Source organism: Symphalangus syndactylus, chromosome 6, assembly GCF_028878055.3.
Source record: "Symphalangus syndactylus isolate Jambi chromosome 6, NHGRI_mSymSyn1-v2.1_pri, whole genome shotgun sequence".
Classification (NCBI taxonomy): domain Eukaryota; kingdom Metazoa; phylum Chordata; class Mammalia; order Primates; family Hylobatidae; genus Symphalangus; species Symphalangus syndactylus.
This window is the reverse complement of record NC_072428.2, coordinates 117,635,394-117,654,397: the sequence shown is the minus strand read 5'-3', so window position 1 is coordinate 117,654,397 and position 19,004 is coordinate 117,635,394. Positions and strand designations below refer to the sequence as shown.

Sequence of the window (19,004 nt, the reverse complement as noted above, 5' to 3'; positions counted from 1 at the left end):
GGTATCCATCACTTCAAACATTGATCATTTCTTTGTTTTGCAAACATTCCAATTATAATTAGTTGTTTTTAAATGTACAATAAATTCTTGTTTACTGTAGTCACCCTGTTGTGCTATCAAATACTAGCTCCTATTCATTCTATCTAACTATATTTTTGTACCCTTAACCATCCCCACCTCCTCCAATCCCTCATGCCACTACCGTTCCCAGCCTCTGATAACCATCATTCTATCTCTGGGAGTTCAATTTTTAGCTCTCGCAATTAAGTGAAAACGTGAAATTTGTCTTTCTGTGCCTGGCTTATTTTACTTAACATAATGTCCTCCAGCTCCATCCATGTTGTTGCAAATGACAGGTTCTCATTCTTTTTTATGGCTGAACAGTACTCCACTGTGTATATGTACCACAGTTTCTTTATCCATTCATCTATTGATGGACACTTAGGTTGCTTCCAAGTCTTGGCTATTGTGAATAGTGCTGCAGTAAACATGAGAGTGCATATATCTCTTTCATAGACTGATTTCCTTTATTTTGGGTATATATCTAGCAGCAAGATTGCTGGATCATATGGTAGCTCTATTTTAATTTTTGTTGTTGTTGTTACTGATACAGGGTCTTGCTCTGTCACCCACGCTGGAGTGCAGTGGAACAACCATGGCTCACTGCAGCCTAGAACTCTTGGGCTCAAGTGATCCTCCTGCCTTAGCCTCCCCAGTAGCTAGGACTACAGGTATGTGCCACCACAATCAACTAATTTTTTAACTTAATTTTTATTTTGTAGAGATGAGGTCTCACTGTGTTGCCCAAGCTGGTCTCAAACTCCTGGACTCAGAAATGAACCTCCTCTCTCAGCCTCCCAAAGTGCTGGGATTGCAGGCATGGGCCACCATACTCAGCCTGTTTTTAACTTTTAATTAGCCTATTTTTAATTAGTACAACCACTGTCCTCCACGGTGGTTGTACTAATTTATATTCCCATCAACAGTGTGTACAGGTTCCATTTTCTTCACATCTTTGCCAGCATTTGTTATTGCCTGTCTTTTGGATAAAAGCCATTTTAACTGGGGTGAGATGATAGCTCCAATAGGCAATGTTTTTTAACAGAGGTTAGTAAGAGGTGCAGAAATGTGGCTATTTCTTACAAAAGTTCACATAAAACCTATAGGAATTTGCTGAATTGTGATTCAGTGAAAGATTCTGTGGTAAGAAACAGAAATCACTATAAAAGCAAAAACTCTGCTTAAAAATAAAAGGATCAAGGCCAGGTACAGTGGCTCAAGCCTGTAATCCCAGCACTTTGGGAGGCCAAGTGGGCAGATCATCTGAGTTCAGGAGTTCGAGACCAGCCTGGCCAACAGAGTGAAATCCCCTCTCTACTAAAAATACAAAAACTAGCTGGGTGTGGTGGCACATGCCTGTAATCCCAGCTACCCAGGAGACTGGGGCAGGAGCATTGCTTAAACCCGGGAGGCAGAGGTTGCAGTGAGCCATGCTACTGCACTCCAGCCTGGGCAACAGAGTGAGACTCTATCTCAAAAAATAAATAAATAAAAGGGCCAAAATATCTAATTCTCTCTTACTAGGTACTGACAGTCAAACAAAACATGTAATAAAGGGAAAACAAGATCTTTTAAAACATTCTAAGAGGGTCAAATGAAGAGGGTAATATTTAGGCATTCACCAGCGCACACCATCTTAGTGAGGGAAGTTGTACAGAGAGACCCTAAAGTTGGGTTTCCTACACTTGACATGACTCTGAGTCTTCACATAAACCTTCCTGATGTCATTGCGAACTGGTTCAGAGTAGCTGGAGAAGAAACTGGAATATGCATAAGAGCCTTCAAAAATTGTTCAAGTCTTTTGACCTGGCAATTCCACTTTGGGAACTCTAAGGGAAAAAACAAAATTACCAGGGAAGAACAGAGGAGTTCAAAGCAAGTGTTATGACATAGGGGTTGAGAGTAAGGACAATGGAATGTGTTTGTCAGGGTAAGAATTGTTTGTGAAAGTTCTTTGTGAAACTTGCAGGTTACTTCATCTCTCCAAATCTCAGTTTCCTCATCTGTAAAATGGGAATAAAAATAGTGCCTGGCTCACAGGGTTGGTCTCCAATATGAGTGAAATAATGAATGAAAAGTTCTACTTAGAGTGCCTGGGATCTAGGGAGTTCTTAATAAGGTTAGTGATATGATGATGATCTTGAGAGTTTGAAACCACTCAAAGCCCCAAAGACATGAAAATAGCTAAGAAAACTTATGGTATATAAACAGAATGAAATACTAGGTAACTATTTAAATGACATGTATGTAAGTCATATTTATGTAAATCAAGTGCAATATAAAAAGCCAGGACACAAAACAGTTTTGCATACCGATTACAACACAGTGATAGGACATGTGTACATTAGAAATAACCTAACAGAATTTTAGAGACACAGCAGAGTTTAATGTACTGTTGGTTTGCTGGGTAATGTTTCTAGGGTTCATAGTGAATTGTTTTCTTTCTTTCTCCTTTCTTCTCTTTCTCTTTCTCTTTCTTCCTTTCTTTCTTTCTTTCTTTCTTTCTTTCTTTCTTTCTTTCTTTCTTCCTTTCTTCCTTTCTTTCTCTCTTTCTTTCCTTCCTTCCTTCCTTTCTTTCTTTCTTTCTTTCTTTCTGAGGGAGCTTCGCTCTTGTTGCCCAGGCTGGAGTGCAATGGTGTGATCTCAGCTCACCACCTCCGCCTCCCAGGTTCAAGCAATTCTGCCTCAGCCTCCTGAGTAGCTGGGATTACAGGCATGTGCCACCACGCCCAGCTAATTTTGTATTTTTATATATGAGAATTCTAGGTCTGCATCCTCACCAACATTTGATATTGTCAGTCTTTTCAAATTTCAGTCATTCTGGTGGATGCATAGCAGTATCTCACTGTGGTCTTAATTTGCATTTCCCTGATTTCGTTTTTTTTTTTCTTTTCTTTCTTTCTTCTTTTTTTTTCTGAGGCAGGGTCTTGCTCTGTCGCCCACACTGGAGTGCAATGGCATGATCTTGGCTCACTGCAACCTCCCCTTCCTGGGTTCAAGCGATTCTCATGCCTCAGCGTCCTGAGTAGCTGGGATTACAGGCGTGTGCCATCACACCCGGCTACTTTTTGTATTTTTACTAGAGACGGTGTTTCACTATATTGTCCAGGCTGCTCTTTATAACTCCTGACCTCAAGTGATCCGCCCGCCTCGGCCTCCCAAAATTAATCTCAGCTGGGATTACAGGCATGAGCCTCTGCACCTGGCCTGTATTTCCCTGATTTCTAATCAGGGTTGAGCATTTTACAATACATGTATCTGGCATATGGTCATAAAGATATTTTCTTATATCTTCTAGGAGCTTTACTATTTTGCCTTTCACATTAATGGCAATAATTCCAGGAGATACTGTAAGATCATTTTGTTTGTCCTCCCTTAAGTCATCTTCTGGGACTGTAGCCATTTATGTCCTATTCTAATCCAAAATGAGGCAGGAGAGAAAGAAAGCATCTGACCCTCAAATATTCTCCTCCTCCTAGAGCTTAGAAGTTCTTAATTACAAATCAAATGATAAAATCAAAATCCTAAGGCACTAGAAGATTCAAACTCTGTATTCTTCAAGCAGCCTAATTTGACTAAGTCATTTGGGACCCAACTTCTACAGAAGAGGTCTAAAATACTTATGTTGCCTACTCACTACAATCTCCCCAGCCCAGACCTCTCCTCCAGACCAAGCTCCACTTGAAGCTGTGGCTCTCCACCTCTTTCACCGTGATAGTCAAACAAACATAAACTTTCCCCACCCATCTGGCCCTTGTAGTCAGGACGAGGTGATTAAGAGGAATGTCTCTTCTGAACTCTGGATCCCTAGATTCAGGAGCAAACACAAGGATGTTCATTCATTTTAACTATAACTTTAAACATTTCCGTCTTGGTATTTGAGTTCCCCTGGAAGGATTAGAACGGTTTCTCTTCCTGGGGGTTGCTACTCATGGAATTTCAAGGAAGTTAGATTTCTAGCTTGCTATTTCCTAAGATGTGAGACCAATTTCATCTTCCTAGCCAGGACAGACAAATGGGAAAATCTGTTTAATTACTCTAATGTTTATAGGTACACAGACTCCACTAGTCATTCACTTCCCTTCTTTCTCTTTTCCTCCGATTCATCTTATTTCTTGCTTATGCCTTCTCCATGTTGTTAAATGGCTTTGTCTCTTCCCCCAAACTAAAAATAAACAAATTATAACTAAACAGTACCCCACAAAAATATATTCCACCTTAATACATAATTTTCCTTAAAGATTTTCAGCCTGCATCTCATATCAATGTAAGAACTTTCTGGGACCAGGAAAAGCAAGAGAGAGAAAAGGAGTCAGAACATAGTGGGAGCATAATCAATGCTCACAGAAAAGATTGTAATTGGTTAGAAAGTAGGTGGCACTGTGGAACTTTTCCCCAAAAGGTGGCCCTGAACTGCTTGGGTGCTCACAGAGGTCCTCACCTCCCTCCACCCCGAGCCTCCAAAGAGAGGGAGGGCATTTCTCAGGGTCAATTCCCCAGAGGGGAAGAAGGAGGGAGTGCTGATTGTATAATGCTAGAGAAAAGCCCCCAAACTCAGTTTTAATTACTCATTCGGGGAATAGTGTCACTGCTACACTGCAGGCCTTGGTCCCACCAGCCCTGTCTCCTGGCCAAAACAATCCATAGTGCACCCTGGAAGGACAGCAAATTGCTTCTCTTCAGTGACAGCATGATTGATGTTTATACTGTTCTAGCCTCCAGGTAGAATTCACCTAGGTGAGAAGAATGAATAGGCGTGAATCCCATGTGACCATAAAACAGCAGCCTAGAAAAACAGCAAAAGACTTTTTGCTATTTGAGTTTTTTGCTTAGCCTTGTTTTGCTGTGCACTATTTCAGTGTACCTGTATAAACCCTATGCTTGTGATTTTTGATAGCTAAGAATTCTCTTGTTGCCTTCTATTGGTGCTTCAGTAAATTATAAAAACTACCATTTATTCAATCTCTACAATGGGACAGGCACATTACTAGATATTTTATATATATAATCATATTATCTCATGAAATTACTGTAATTATCTCATAGAAGACATATTTCCATTATAAAGACAATAAAACTGAGGCTCAGGAGGTCAAGATTCCAACCCACTTTATTTGACTCCTAAATTCAAGCTCATAGTCCTTCTGCCAGTTAAACTATACATGAGTCATTGTTTTTGGAAGTCTCTTAGAGACCATCCACCGCCCCCCCCCCGCCCCCCGACACACACACACACACACACACACCGGCCTGGGGCATTGCCAAAGACCTCTTCATTTCATGATATTCACCACATATGCCCATTTTTTCTTATCCCACAAGGCCTCTTGCCCACCCATCTCTGTTTTCTCCATCAGGCTGGATGAGTCATTGCTTCAAGTTACTGTGGCAATTCTCTATGTTCCTCCTACGGAAACGTTTATTCAGCACCTTGGGTAAGTTTTTTCCCTTTTATCCAACTTGTTTGTCCTTTATCTTCCAAGAAAATTTCTGTTCCTACAATTTAGAGATTAGAGGGAGTCCAGTCTACTCTAATCTTCTTCTTGGGTTAAGACAGAGATGACAGTATCTGAGAAATTTCGGAAGCCCTAGGAGTGCTTTTTAAGAAGGGGATTTGCTTTCATAGTCCTTGATTGTCTCAACCCTATGCTCATTATCAGAGCCTTTGCCCCCTTTTAGAGGTTTCTTCCCTCTAGGTCAAATGCTAGAGGCCAAATGCTGCCCTCAGGCTGCCCAGCAGAAGCCTTGCTGGCATGCATACCCAGTGCTCTGGCCTCTTCCTCTACCCCATATATCCTGGTCCTATGGTCAGATGTCTTCAGGAGGCAGCAAGTAACTTGAAGACTGTGTTGGTCAGATGGACTCTGAACAGCTCCTGGTCTTCTCCTCACCTTGAGGCCTAGAACTTTCAGGGAACTTTCAGAGAAAGAGAGGATGAATCTAAACTGAAATCTAAAAGCACCACCGAGAACATGATGACGGTAGAAAGTGGTGTTGACCCCATGTCTGCCCCATGGAGCGGCCCCCAAATAAGTGCTTGTGGGGAAGGTGAAAGGATAAATGGCATGTTGGTGAGAACCAGGAGAATTATTGCCTTGCTGGGCACTCACTCTACAGTTCTTGCCTAGGAAATAGAGTAGGACCTCATCTTTGGCGCCAGGAAGGAAAGAACAGAAGGGAAGATGCTTGGTTCTTGGGGATGTGGTTTAGAAGGGGCCCGGCGATCTCTCTCTGGGCCTCAGTGCTAAGGGATTACTGTAAGAGAGGTGCTAATTAAAACAATGGAATCATTTCTGTTATGGGTTAAATTGTGTCTTCCCAAAATTCACATGTTGAAGTCCTCACGTCCCAGTACTTCATAAGGTAACTGTATTTGGAGATAGGGTCATTGCAGGTGTAATTAGTTAAGATGAGGGCATACTGGCATAGGATGGGACCTAATCCAACATGACTGGTGATATGGTTTGGCTGTGTCCCCACCCAAATCTCATTTTGAATTGTAGCTCCTGTAATTCCCACATGCTTGTGAGAGGGACCCAGTGGGAGACAATTGAATCATGGGGGTGGTTTTCCCCACACTGTTCCTGTGGTAGGGAATAAGTATCATGAAATCTGATGGTTTTATAAGGGGAAACCCCTTTCACTTGGCTCTCATTCTCTCCTGTCTGCAGCCATGTAAGACGTGCCTTTTGCCTTCTGCCATGATTGTGAAGCTTCCCCAGCCATGTGGAACTGTGAGTCCATTAAGCCTCTTTTTCTTTATAAATTACCCAGTCTCAGGTATGTCTTTATCAGCAGCATGAAAACGGAGTAATACAATTGGTGTCCTTAGGAAAAGAATGCAGAGACACAGTGAAGAGATACACAGAAACACACACACACACACACACACACGTGATTATTTCAGTTATGCTGATGCAAGCGAAGGAACTACCAGAAGCTAGTAGAAAGGCCTGGAGCATATCCTTCCCTGGTGCCTTCAGAGGAAGCATGGCCCTGCCAACATCTGGATCTCAGGCTTCTAGCCCCCAGAACTGTGAGGCAATATAAATTTATGTAGTCTAAGTCACTCAGTCTGTAGTACTTTGTTAGGCAGCTATATAACAAAAGAACACAATTCCCTTTGATGAAAAGAAAAGGATGAACTAGGGTTAGTTTATTCATAGAAAGCTGAGGTTTCACAACAAAAAGAAGCAGCAGAGTTTGGCCTAACTCAGTTTCTCTAGGCAATGTCCTCCCTCCACACACTTGACAATGGTGTCTTCCCACTGTCTCTGGATGGCAGGACAGAAGAAGCCAGAAGTCCAGAAGAGGGAGTTTCCTGTGCTTTCTTTTTCTCCCTTGCCCTCCCACATGCTCCTTCTTCTTACTTCAAACTTTCTCCCTTTGTCTCCTACTCCTTGAATTTTGAAGATTACAGCTTTAATGTCTTCTAAAAAATGATACTGGATTGGGAGAGAAAGAACTAGGAGGCAGGACTCACTCTGGGACCTTAATTCTTCTATTTTGCTGCTAACTCTTTATTGCCTCGCTAACCCGATCAGAGCTCAGGGAGTCTCACTCTTCAGTTCAGAGAAATCCAGGTATCTGAGGTGCTGGGTCCCCTAGTTACCCCCACTTTCTTTCTGTGTCCAGACCAAAAATCACAGAGTGCCTTGACTACGCTGTGATCCAGCCAGCTACAGATTTTCCCCAGCAGGCTTGAACCCAGCCTGGGGCCTTGAACATTCCCAGGTACTAATAAAGGTATCTAGGTTGTTGCCCAAAACACTGAAAGAAACTGGCCCCAGCCCTGAGCCAAATTCCTCGTATAGACTCCATACCCTGACACCCTCGCTATGGACATACCTAGGTAGACCTTCCCTTTTCTCTCACTGTCTGCCGCAAGCATTGCTGCAGGCCACTCTGTATATAAGTTCCCCCTAATAGATGCGTTGGACTCATCATCCTGGCATTTAGTGCTTCTTTCTTTGGAATCCCAACCAGCCCCATCTCAGGATGGCTTGGGCTCTCCCTTGTGGGAATTCCCCTGCTGTGATGCTTGGGGCAACTCCAACCCAGGTTTGGCCAGAAGAAACATGGGGAGAGAGGCAAGCTGCCATTTCTTGTTTGAGTTGCTTGGTATCTCTGTGGGCTGATGAATTGCTCTTGCCATGTCTTCTGTCTCATATGGGGCTCTGCCAGAACTCAAGATATGTAAACTCTGGCTGGATGTGATGACTCGTGCCTGTAATCCCAGCACTTCAGGAGGCTGAGGTGGGAGGATCGCTTGGGTTCAAAAGTTTGAGACCAACCTGTGCAACATACTGAGACCTCATCTTTACTAAAAATCAAAATATTAGCCTGGTGTGGTGGTGCACGCCTGTAGTCCCAGCTAAGTAGGCTAAAGCAGGAGGATCGCTTGAGTCCAGAATGTTAAGGCTGCAGTGAGCCAAGATCATGCCATTGCACTCCAGCTTGTGTAACAAAGTAAGACTCTGCCTCAAAGTTAAAAAAAAAAAAAAAAAAAAGGCGGGGCGCGGTGGCTCACACCTGTAATCCCAGCACTTTGGGAGGCCGAGGTGGGCGGATCACCAGGTCAGGATATTGAGACCATCCGGGCTAACACGGTGAAAACCCTGTCTCTACTAAAAATACAAAAAATTAGCCGGGCGCTGTGGCAGGCGCCTGTAGCCTCAGCTGCTCAGGAGGCTGAGGTGGGAGAATGGTGTGAACCCAGGAGGCGGAGCTTGCAGTGAGCTGAGATGGTATCACTGCACTCCAGTCTGGGCAACAGAGCGAGACTCCGTCTCAAAAAAAAAAAAAAAAGATATGTAAACTCTAAGGGAGTCTGTTCTTCATAGACTGACACCTTTGCACACTTGTTTTACCTTTACCATTCATCTTCATAGACTGACATCTTCATTATTGCCCAAGGCTCTACCAATAGCTCCAAAAGCAGCTTTCATTTTGTTTTTGTTTTTGTTTTTGTTTTGAGATGGAGTCTCACTCTTTCGCCAGGCTGGAGTGCAGTGGTGCGATCTCGGCTCACCACAACCTCCACCTCCTAGGTTCAAGCGATTCTTCTGCCTCAGCCTCCCAAGTAGCTGGGACTACAGGCGTGCATGCCCAGCTAAGTTTTGTATTTTTAGTAGAGACGGGGTTTCACCATGTTGGCCAGGATGGTCTCGATCTCTTGACCTCGTGGTCTGCCCACCTCGGCCTCCCAAAATGTTGGGATTACAGGCATGAGCGACTGCGCCCAGCCAAGCTTTCATTTTTAACTGAGGCAAGGGCGGTAAGGAGGAGGGGAGAGAAAGCATGCATAAGAAATCTATTCTCACAAACATCATGGGAAGTGAAATAAGCCTCACACAAAAGGACACATATTGTATGGTTTCATGCATATGTGGTACCTAGAATAGGCAAATTCACATAGAGAGTAGAATAGAGTTTACGAAGGGCTGAGTGGAGGAAGGGTTGGGGAGTTACTGTTCAATGGGTACAGAGTGGCTGCTTGGAATGATGAAAAACTTCTGGAGATGGATGGTGGTGATGGTTGTACAACATTGTGAATGCACTTAATAGCAATGAATTGTACATGTAAAAAATGGTTAAAGAGGCAAGTTTTATGTTATGTATTTTTTACCACAATTGAAAAGAAAAGAGGGGCCAGGCACGGTGGCTCACGCCTGTAGTCCCAGCACTTTGGGAGGCCGAGGTGGGCGGATCACAAGGTCAGGAGTTCGAGACCAGCCTGGCCAACATGGTGAAACCCCATCTCTACTAAAAATATAAAAATTAGCAGGTCATGGTGGTGGGCGCCTGTAATCCCAGCTACTCGGGAGGCTGAGGCAGGAGAGTCGCTTGAGCCCAGGAGGCGGAGGTTGCAGTGAGCCAAGATCGCACCATTGCACTCCAGCCTGGGTGACAGAGCAAGACTCCGTCTCAAAAAAAAAAAAAAAAAGAAGACAAGAAAATTCCAGAAATAAAATTATTGTTATTATTATTGTTATTATTTTGAGACAAGGTCTCATTCTGTCACCCAGGCTGGAGTGCAGTGATGCCATCCCAGCTCACTGCAGCCTTGACCTCCCAGGCTCTGGTGATTCTCCTACCTCAGTCTCCCAAGTAGCTGGTGCTACAGGTGTGCACCAACACTCTCAGTCAATTTTTTGTTTTTAGTTTTTTGTTGTTGTTGTTTCTTTTTTTTTCCTTGGGGTTTTTTTTTTTTTTGTACAGATGGGTCTGCCTAGGTTGCTAAGGCTGGTCTCAAACTCCTGGGCTCAAGTGAAAATTAGCATTCTTTACTACTGATCCAACATAATTGTTATTCCGAGTTACTAAGATTAGCAACTTTGGGCCAGGCACAGTGGCTCATGCCTGTAATCCCAGCACTTTGGGAGGCTGAGGCGGGTGGATCACTTGAGGTCAGGAGTTCAAGACGAGCCTGGCCAACATGGTGAAACCCCGTCTCTACTAAAAATACAAAACAATTAGCCAGGTGTGGTGGTGCATGCCTATAGTCCCACCTACTCGGGAGGCTGAGGCAGGAGAATTGCTTGAACCTGGGAGGCGGAGGTTGCAGTGAGCTGAGATTTTGCCACTGCACTCCAGGGGACAGAGAGAGATCCATCTCAAAAAAAAAAAAAAAAAGATTAGCACCTTTGGACAATCATGTTAGATAATTTGATCGATCTTTTTATCAGTTGTTTTAAAATAAACTCCTCATTTTTTCGAGAAAAAGAAGAAGCATTCCAATCTCAGACCCAGCTTCCTCCAACACCCAGAGAATCTAACTCTTGGGTTCCAGAGCCTGTCCTTTCAGTTCCATCCGTAAAGAAAGTCAGGCACACAGTGCAGGGTGGGGGTGTCCGGAGATCCAGTGCCGGAGGGGAACTGGGACTTCAGAGCACTCACTGCAGCCATCTCTTTCCCAAGTCTGCACGTCCTCTTGCCCTTTCAGTGGTGTCTCCCCTTCCTATCACACTGCTGAGGCTCTCAGGAGAAGTGGCAATGAAGGGAGCCTGGGTTGCTGACAATTACGCTCAGGCTGTCTCTGCAAATGCAGAGCACTGGGCAGGCTGCAGGGGGAGCCCTGGTGCTGACCTGGTGGGTATCTGCCAGGACCCCAGGTGACTTATCCAGGTAAGGTCAAACAGCTCTACAGAGCTTTCTTTCCAAACACTGGTTGAGACAATTATAATTATGCATTCAATTATAAAAATAGAATGCTGAAGAGAAACCAGCATAGGAAGTAAAGAAAGGGTTGCCATGAAAGGTCTAAATGCTGGAGAGTGGGAGAAGGCAATAAAATCAGAGAGTAAAAAGTTTCCTGTAAACATTAGTGTTGGGCTGTCTTCCAGAAAAAAAAGAAACGTGGAGCAGGCTAGGGAGGGCTTACATCACTGATTTCAGGTAACGGAGACTTCAGAGAGTAAGAGCTGTTTTGATCCAGAACCAAGAAGTGGACCTGAGGACCAGTGAAGAGGAATTGGATGAGCCGGGATTAGCAGTGGAGGAGAAGCCAGCTAGACTAATAATGAAACCTGGGACAATGGTTCCTTTCAAGTGTGGTTATTGCATTCAATGATGCCAAGCTGAAAATAGTGATGAGACTTAATTTATAATCACCTATCTTTGCATAGCTTGTTCTCTGGGTAGTATAATGCTTTCGCTGGGCTGAGCAGGTGTTGCTTTGGGGGCCTTTGTGGGCACAGTAAAGCTGAAGAGCTCTGGATTCCTGGCAGAGAGGTAGGACCCTTATCCTTAGGGAGTGAATTTTCTTTCCCATTTCCTCTGGGTCTTGCTAAGCAGTGGAAAGTTACCCAAGCTGGAATACTGAGCTTTCCTATGTGGGGCTTGACACAGCCTGATTTTCAGTGATGGCTAGAGAAAATACAGCGCCCCCCGCCACTCTAACCTAGGCCAGGCCAAGACTCCACAACCTTTAGAAAGCACACAGGCAAAGACCTGGACTATTGGTGGCTTATGCTCCTTATCCCCTTCCCTTTAAAAAATGCAAAAGTTTGGGTATTTTTCTTTTCTTTTTATTTTTTTAGAGACAGGATCTCACTCTGTCATCCAGGCTAGAGTTCAGTGGTGCAAGCATTGCTCACTGTAGCCTCGACTTCCCAGGCCCAAGGAATCCTACCTCCTCAGCCTCCTTGGGAGGGGAGCTGGTACTACAGGTGTGTGCCACCATGCCTGGCTAATTTTTATAGAGATGGGGTCTCACTATGTTGCCCAGGCTGGTCTTGAACTCCTGGGCTCAAGTGATCCTCCAGCTTCAGCCTCCTAAAGTGCTGGGATTACAGGCATGAGCCACTGCACCCAGCCATTTTTAAGAAAGCTTTACTGCAAGCAGACTGGCAAGGAGACAGGAGGCTAATGCTTAAATCTGTCTTCCTGATCTGGGGATGGGTCAAGCTTTTATGGCATTTCTAACTAGTCCAGGGTGATGCCAGTGCAGCCGGTCTGCCAGGCTGCTGGTATTACAATTATCAGGGTTTTTTTGTTGTGTTTCTTTTTCTTTCTTTCTTTCTTTCTCTTTCTTTCTTTCTTTCTTTCTTTCTTTCTTTCTTTCTTTCTTTCTCTTTCTTTCTTTCTTTCTTTCTCTTTCTTTCTTTCTTTCTTTTCTTTCTTTCTTTCTTTCTTCTTTCTTTCTTTTTCCTTCCTTCCTTCCTTCCTTCCTTCCTTCCTTCCTTCCTTCCTTTCTTTCCTTTCTCTCTGTCTCTCTGTCTCTCTCTCTCTCTCTCTTTTGAGATGGGGATCTCTACCAAAAAACTATGTTGTCCAGGCTGGTCTCAAACTCCTGCCCTCAAACAATCCTTCCACCATAGCCTCTTCAAATGCTGGGATTATGGGAATGAGCCACCACGCCGGGCAAAGTTTTGGTAGTTTTCAAAAGCAGCAGAAAGATAGCCACCCAACTATCTCCTAGGCAAGATAAATCTAGGCCAGAGAAGGAGTTTCATATAATAGGGTAGTGATCCCAAAGATAAAAAAGGCCAACTGAAGAAGCAGAGAGACAGAAATAACGGGAGCACAGAGTTAAAGCAGGGAGGATGGCCTGGGAGTCTCCTAGACTATAACTACTGAACTCAGTCAATAAATAATAATATTAACTGTCGGTGCACAATAGTAGTATTAATAGTAATAATATAAAACACTTATATAGAATGTTTTACATTTGTTAATTTATATAATATTCACAACAATCCTATGTTGTAGCTACTATTGTCATTTTTATTTTACACATGCAGAAAAATGAAGCACAGAAAGTTTTAAAATGTAAGCTTAAAAAGGGATGTAGGCTCCAAGAGGGCAGAGATTTCTGCCCTTTTTATTCACTGCTGTTTTTCCAGTGCCTGGCACATGTTCAATAATTATTTGTTGAATTAACAGTTAACTGATCCAAGATCATGCAGATGGCATGACAGGGCTGGGATAGGAACTGAAGTTTGATGTTTCTAGAATTCCCACTGTTAATTACTGAGCCATACTGTCCTAGATGCTGTTATAGGAGATGAACTTCATGTGTCTCTCAGCCTGAGTTACGTCTGCTTGATAAATCCTCACCCTCAAAGCTGGCTAGCTGAGGAAACACTTCCTAACTTGTTTTATGAGGCCAATATCACCCTTATACAAGAGATAAAGACATTGCAAGAAAGGAAAACACAGACCAACATTGCTCATGAACCTAGATGCAAAAATTCTCAACAAAATATTAGCATATCAAATCCAACACTGTATAAAAAGAAATATACACCATGACCAAGTGGGATTTATTTCAGGTTTGCAAAGCTGGCTCCACATCAAAAACCATTCAATGTAATTCACCACATCAACAAGCTAAAGAAGAAAAAAACATATAATCATATCAGCTGACGTAAAAAAAGCATTTCACAAAATCCAATACCCACTCATGATAAAAATGCTCAGCAAACTAGGAATGGAGGAGAACTTCCTCAATTTGATAAAGAAATCTACAAAAATCCCACAGCTTAGGTTCATCAGTTGTAACAAATGTACCATTCTGGTTGGGGATATTGATAACGGGGAGCTATGCATGTGTAGGACAAAGGGTATATGAGAAATCTCTGTACCTTGTGTTTAAGTTTGTTGTGAACCTAAAACTCCTCTAAAAAGTAAAGTCTATTAAAAAATACACATTGCTTTGGACAGGGAGACTTGATATTGTGAAGATGACAATTCTCTCTAAATTAATTATTATACAGTCCAATCTTTTTTTTTTTTTGAGACAGAGTCTCATTCTGTCACCCAGGCTGGAGTGCAGTGGCATGATCATGGCTCACTGCAGCCTCCACCTCTGGGGCTCAAGTGATCCTCCCACCTTAGCCTCCTGAGTAGCTGAGACTACAGGCAGGCTCCACCACACCCTGCTAATTTTTTTTTTTTTTTTTTTTATAGTGGTGGGGTTTGCCATGTTGCCCAGGCTAGTCTTTAACTCCTGGGCTCAAGTGATCCACCCCCCTTGGCCTCCCAAGTTGCTAGGATTACAGGTGTGAGTCAACGCACCTGGCTCAAAATTTTTAATTTGACAAAATGATACTATTGCTCAACTGAAAAATAAACTTGAGTGGACGAATAAGAAAAGTTCTGAATAAAGAGTAATGAAAAGGGTACTAGCTCTTCCAGCTATTATATTAAAATGCATTATAAGCAGGGTGTAGTGGCTTAGGCTTGTAATCTCAAAACTTTGGGAGGTTGATGCAGGAAGATCACTTGAGGCCAGCAGTTCGAGATGAGCCTGATCAATATAGTGAGACCCCCATCTCTACAAAAAATAAAAAAGAAATAAAAAGAAATATAAAAAACCAAAAAAGATGAAAAATTTAAAAATAAACAGAAATAGGTAAAATAAAAATAAAGTAAATAAGAGAGAGAATAAAGAATAAAATGCATTATAGCACAATTATAAGTTTGAAATAAGCAATGAGCAGAATAAAATTTCCAGAAGATAAAAAAATAAAACTAAACTAAAGCTAGCATCATACTTGATGGTGAGTAACTGGACATTTACCCGAGATTGAGAACAAGGAAAAGATGTTCTCTCTCAACACTCCTATTCAACATCATATTGGAAGTCCTAGCTGGCGCAATAAGACAAGAAAGGGAAATGAAAGATACATAGATTGGGAAGGAAGAAATACAACTGTCCTTGTTGACAGAAGACATGATTGTTTATATGTAAAATTCCAAAGAACCAACCAACCAAACAAAAACCTCCAGGAATTAATTAATAGTACTTCTGAGGATACAAGGATAATTTATAAAAGCCAGTTGCTTTCCTTTATACCAGCAATAAACAATTGGAATTAGAATTTTTTAAGTGATAGCATTTATCAAAATGAAGCACCAAAAAAGTAAAGTACTTAGATATAAATCTAACAAAATATACACAGGATATTTATGGGGAAAACTATAAAACTCTGATGAAATAAATCAAAGAAGATCTAAATAAATGAAGATATAGTTCATGTTTATGGATTGGAAAACTCAATATTATTAAAATGTCAATTCTTCCCAACTTGATCTATAGACTCAATGAAATCCCTATCAAAATCCCAGCAAACTGTTTTATAGATCTTGACAAATTGATTCTAAAGTTTATATGAAAAGGCAAGGACACAGATTCCAATACAATGTGGAAGAAGAATAAAGTTAGAGGACTCACTTTACCCAATTTCAGGACTTACTATAAAGCTATGTAATCAAGACAGTATGGTGTTGTTCAAAGAACAGACACATAGATCAAAGGAACAGAATAGAGAGCCCAGAATAGAGAGCCCAGAATAGAGAGTCCACACAAATACAGCCAGTTAATCTTTGATAAAGGTGCAAAGGCAATTCAGTGGAGAAAGGGTGGTCTTTTCAACAAATGTTCAACAATTGGAACATATGTTAAAAAATGAACTTAGACACAGATCTTACACATTTCATAAAATTAACTCAAAATGGTTTATAAATCTAGATGTAAAATGCAAAACTTTAAAACTTCTAGAAGGGAACACAGAAGAAAACATAGATGACTTCAGATTTGGTGATGAGTATTTAGATGTAAACCGAAAGCATGACCAATGAAAAAAATTGATAAATTGGACTTTATTAAAATTAAAAATTTCTGCTCTGCAAAAAACATTGTTAAGAAAATCAAAAGACAAACCACAGACTTGGAGAAAATATTTGCAAAATGTATATCTGATAAAGGACTTGTATCCAAAATATACAAAGAATTCTTAAAACTCAAAAATAAAAAAAATCCAATTAAAAAGTGGGCAGGCTGGGCACAGTGGCTCACGCCTGTAATCCCAGCACTTTGGGAGGCTGAGGCGGGCGGATCATGATGTCAGGAGATTGAGACCGTCCTGGCTAACATGGTGAAACCCAGTTTCTACTAAAAATACAAAAAATTAACCAGGCGTGGTGGCAGGCACCTGTAGTCCCAGCTACTCGGGAGGCTGAGGCAAGAGAATGGCGTGAACCCGGGAGGCAGAGCTTGCAGTGAGCCAAGATCGTACCACCGCACTCCAGCCTGGGCGACAGAGTGAGACTCCATCTAAAAAAAAAAAAAAACAGTGGGCAAAGCTGGGCACAGTGGAGTATGCTTGTAATCCCAGCTACCTGGGAGGCTGAGGTGGGAGGATCACTTGAGCCCAGAAGTTTGAATCCAACCTGGACAACATAGTAAGACTCCATCTCTTAAAAACAAACAAAAATGGGTTAAATGTCTGAACTGAAACTTCACCAGAGAATGTGTACATATGGCAAATAAGCATACGGAAAGATGCCCCAAATCATTTGTTGTTAGAGAATTACAAATTAAAACAACAATGAAATTCCGTTATATCTTTTAGGATAGCTGAAATACAAAAAACTGGCAAAACCAATTGCTGGCAAGGATGCAAAGTGACAGGAACTATCATCTATGTTGCTAGAAATGCAAAATCGTGCAGTCACTTTGGAAAACAGTTTGGCAGATTTTTTTTTTTAACAAAGCTAAACATAGTCTTGCCATACAACCCATTGTGCTTCTTTGTATTTAATTGAATGGGTTGAAAATTTATGTTCACACAAAAACTTGCACACTTGCACATAAATGTTTATAGTAGCCTTATTTATAATTGCCAGAACTTGGAAGCAACCAAGGCATCCTTCAATAGGTGAGTGGATAAACTGTGGTACATCCATACAATAAAACATTACTCAGTACTAAAAAGAAATGAGCTCTCAAGCCATGAGTAGACATGGATAAAACTTAAACACATATTGCTAAGTGAAAGAAGCCAGTCTGGAAATGCTATATGCTCTCTAATTCCATTATATGACATCCTGGAAAAGGCAAAAAAACCCCAAAAAACAAAAAAATCAGCAATGGTAAAAAGATCAATGGTTACCAGGTGAAGCATCAGGGTTTCTTACAATGGTGAAACTATTCTGTATGATACTGTAGCGGTGGATACATAACATTATGCATTTGTCAAAAACTATAGAACTTTACAGCACAAAGAGTGAACCTTAATGTATGCAAATTTTTAAAAGCCATATCGAAGGTCAGGGGATCCTAAAATAGAATGCAGAATGTGATAAAATAATCTAACTGTATTACAGATATATGAAACCACCTAATTGAAGGGAGTGGGGGTAAAGTTACTGATTTAAGTAACTTTGGGAATGAACAGAGTCTGTAAATTTAAGGTAAAATAAATTGTACAAAAGCATTGTACTCCAGTTGATAAAGTTGTTTCATTTTTCTATATGGTTTGTGTTAACAATTCAGATGCCACAATAATATATGCTGGAATTGGGCACTTAAGTAATAGATGATGGATTATGGGAGCCAGGTGTCTCACTGCTGGAGTGGGAGCTTACAGATAAGCAGGGTGGAAACCAGAATGATCCATGTAATAATGGATTAGAGTTGGAGACATCAGTGTGAACTCACGAATAGCTTAATTTAGATACAAGTGGTTACATATAGAAATATTAAAGATATGTGTATATACATGGGTCAGTATACACACATATATTTCTTTGCCTGGTCAACTGAGAGAACAGAGAAGCACTAACACCCCAGTAGCAACAAACATACCTAGGGTCCAGATCTTGGTTTCTCATACCATTCTTCTATAGAAGGAACCAGGGCTCCTTGGAGAAATGGTTGATTCTAGGACTGGGGCAGGGAATATACAAGATAACCTGGAGCATCTTGCAGTTGCAGAAAGTAAAGAAGTACAAAAAAAAAACCCCAAAAGAAACAAACAAAAAAATTCAAACCCTACAATAATGGGGGCATGCCAAAGGACACAGGAGTCAACTGAAAGGGTTCCCAATTGTCAAAGGTGGAATAATTTGATCAACAAAATAAAGTAGTATATTGTATTATAACACCCCAAAATAAAACACATTTCTTTAGAATAAAATAAGTCCATATTGATATAAATAAATGGGAGAAAAAAAAGAGATCGCTCCAGCGGAAAAAATCCAAATGATTTATGCAGACACTCCGCTCTCAAGTAAGTGGAGCATAACTCCTCACTCATTAAGTGTGAGCTGTGCACAATGACTTCCTTCAGAAAAGTGCCATTAGGAAAGGGGGGCATAGTAATGTTAGTGGACAAATCTGAAAAACACTACCTTAGCCAGGTGCTCAAGGTCACCATCAACAGTGATAGATACACCATGTTGACAGTATATACCCTTAACATGATGTAATGACTCAGGAGTTGACCCCAAAGCCCAGGTATGATATGATGAAAATGGTACTTTACCTCTTTAGTCTTCTTCTCCCAAATCCATAACCCCAGGCTAATCATGAGAAAAGCATAGATCCCCACTGAGGGACATTCCACAAAATACCTGACTTCTCAAAACTGTCCAAGTCATCAAAAACAAGCAAAGTCTGAGAAACTGTCACAGCCAAGAGGAGCCACAGACATGGT

At 41.6% G+C, this 19,004-nt stretch overlaps 1 protein-coding gene across 1 annotated transcript in view; it reads left to right on the top strand.

Annotated features, from left to right (window-relative positions):
• The first annotated feature begins 689 nt into the window (after positions 1-689).
• PAX4 (paired box 4) overlaps positions 690-19,004 on the top strand; it is a 29,020-nt gene continuing 10,705 nt past the window's right edge. Inside the window, exons 1-3 of the mRNA XM_055281436.1 lie at positions 690-731; positions 5,418-5,495; positions 6,732-6,794. The gene's annotated coding sequence lies outside the window, so the exon portion shown is untranslated. The remainder of the gene's footprint in view (positions 732-5,417; positions 5,496-6,731; positions 6,795-19,004) is intronic.